The following is a 3429-nucleotide window of genomic DNA, read 5'->3' on the forward strand; positions in this document are numbered from 1 at the left end:
ATGTGTATCCTGTACACCATGTGTATCCTCTATACCATGTGTATCCTGTACACCATGTGTATCCTGTATACCATGTGTATCCTGTACACCATGTGTATCCTGTACACCATGTGTATCCTGTATACCATGTGTATCCTGTACACCATGTGTATCCTTTCTTACCATGTGTATCCTGTACACCATGTGTATCCTCTATACCATGTGTATCCTGTACACCATGTGTATCCTTTTTTACCATATGTATTCTGTACACCATGTGTATCCTCTATACCATGTGTATCCTGTACACCATGTGTATCCTGTACACCATGTGTATCCTGTATACCGTGTGTATCCTGTATACCATGTGTATCCTGTATACCATGTGTATCCTGTATACCATGTGTATCCTGTACACCATGTGTATCCTGTACACCATGTGTACCCTGTACACCATGTGTATCCTGTACACCATGTGTATCCTTTCTTACCATGTGTATCCTTTCTTACCATGTGTATCCTGTACACCATGTGTATCCTGTATACCATGTGTATCCTGTACACCATGTGTATCCTGTACACCATGTGTATCCTTTCTTACCATGTGTATCCTGTACACCATGTGTATCCTGTACACCATGTGTATCCTTTCTTACCATGTGTATCCTGTACACCATGTGTATCCTGTACACCATGTGTATCCTTTCTTACCATGTGTATCCTGTACACCATGTGTATCCTGTACACCATGTGTATCCTTTCTCACCATGTGTATCCTGAACACCATGTGTATCCTTTCTCACCATGTGTATCCTTTCTCACCATGTGTATCCTGTATACCATGTGTATCCTGTATACCATGTGTATCCTGTACACCATGTGTATCCTGTATACCATGTGTATCCTGTATACCATGTGTATCCTTTATACCATGTGTATCCTTTCTCACCATGTGTATCCTTTCTCACCATGTGTATCCTGTATACCATGTGTACCTTACCATGGTATCCTGTATACCATGTGTATCCTGTACACCATGTGTATCCTTTCTCACCATTGTACCCTGTACCATGTGTATCCTTATTTACCATGTGTATCCTGTACACCATGTGTATCCTGTATACCATGTGTATCCTGTACACCATGTGTATCCTGTACACCATGTGTATCCTGTACACCATGTGTATCCTTATTTACCATGTGTATCCTGTATACCATGTGTATCCTGTATACCATGTGTATCCTGTACACCATGTGTATCCTGTACACCATGTGTATCCTGTACACCATGTGTATCCTGTACACCATGTGTATCCTGTATACCATGTGTATCCTGAACACCATGTGTATCCTTTCTCACCATGTGTATCCTGTACACCATGTGTATCCTTTCTCACCATGTGTATCCTGAACACCATGTGTATCCTTTCTCACCATGTGTATCCTTTCTCACCATGTGTATCCTGTATACCATGTGTATCCTGTATATCATGTGTATCCTGTATACCATGTGTATCCTTACTTACCATGTGTATCCTGTATACGATGTGTATCCTGTATACCATGTGTATCCTGTATACCATGTGTATCCTGTATACCATGTGTATCCTTACTTACCATGTGTATCCTGTATACCATGTGTATCCTGTATACCATGTGTATCCTGTATACCATGTGTATCCTGTATACCATGTGTATCCTGTACACCATGTGTATCCTGTACACCATGTGTATCCTGTACACCATGTGTATCCTTACTTACCATGTGTATCCTGTACACCATGTGTATCCTGTACACCATGTGTATCCTGTACACCATGTGTATCCTGTATACCATGTGTATCCTGTACACCATGTGTATCCTGTACACCATGTGTATCCTGTATACCATGTGTATCCTGTATACCATGTGTATCCTTTCTCACCATGTGTATCCTGTATACCATGTGTATCCTGTATACCATGTGTATCCTGTATACCATGTGTATCCTGTACACCATGTGTATCCTTTCTCACATGTGCTCTGTACACCATGTGTATCCTTTCTCACCATGTGTATCCTGTATACATGTGTATCCTGTACACCATGTGTATCCTGTACACCATGTGTATCCTGTACCATGTTATCCGTGATACCATGTGTATCCTTGTCCACCATGTGTATCCTGTACACCATGTGTATCCTGTATTACCATGTGTATCCTGTATACACATGTGTATCCTGTACACCATGTGTATCTGTACACCATGTGTACCTGTACACCTTGTCCTTTCTACCTGTGTATCCTGTCACCATGTGTATCCTCTAACCTGTTATCCTGTACACCATGTGTATCCTTTCTTACCATATGTATCCTGTACACCATGTGTATCCTCTATACCATGTGTTCCTGTACCACAATGTGTATCCTGTACACCATGTGTATCCTGTATACCGGTGTATCCTGTAACCATGTGTATCCTGTATACCATGTGTATCCTGTATACCATGTGTATCCTGTACACCATGTGTATCCTGTACACCATGTGTACCCTGTACACCATGTGTATCCTGTACACCATGTGTATCCTTTCTTACCATGTGTATCCTTTCTTACCATGTGTATCCTGTACACCATGTGTATCCTGTATACCATGTTTGTACACCATGTGTTCCTGTACACCTGGTTCCTTTCTTACCAATGTGTATCCTGTACACCATGTGTATCCTGTACACCATGTGTATCTCTTTCTTACCATGTGTATCCTGTACACCATGTGTATCCTGTACACCATGTGTAACCTTTCTTACCAGTGTACCTGTACACCATGTTTATCCTGTACACATGTGTATCCTTTCTCACCATGTGTATCCTGAACACCATGTGTATCCTTTCTCTCACATGTTATCCTTTCTCACCATGTGTATCCTGTATACCATGTGTATCCTGTTATACATGTGTACCTGTACACCATGTGTATCCTGTATACCATGTGTATCCTGTATACCATGTGTATCCTTTCTCACCATGTGTATCCTTTCTCACCATGTGTATCCTGTATACCATGTGTATCCTGTACACCATGTGTATCCTGTATACCATGTGTATCCTGTACACCATGTGTATCCTTTCTCACCATGTGTACCCTGTACACCATGTGTATCCTTATTTACCATGTGTATCCTGTACACCATGTGTATCCTGTATACCATGTGTATCCTGTACACCATGTGTATCCTGTACACCATGTGTATCCTGTACACCATGTGTATCCTTATTTACCATGTGTATCCTGTACACCATGTGTATCCTGTATACCATGTGTATCCTGTACACCATGTGTATCCTGTACACCATGTGTATCCTGTACACCATGTGTATCCTGTACACCATGTGTATCCTGTACACCATGTGTATCCTGACACCATGTGTATCCTTTCTCACCATGTGTATCCTGTACACCATGTGT

The sequence above is a fragment of the Salvelinus namaycush genome, chromosome 1, assembly GCF_016432855.1.
Source record: "Salvelinus namaycush isolate Seneca chromosome 1, SaNama_1.0, whole genome shotgun sequence".
In the NCBI taxonomy this organism is placed as follows: domain Eukaryota; kingdom Metazoa; phylum Chordata; class Actinopteri; order Salmoniformes; family Salmonidae; genus Salvelinus; species Salvelinus namaycush.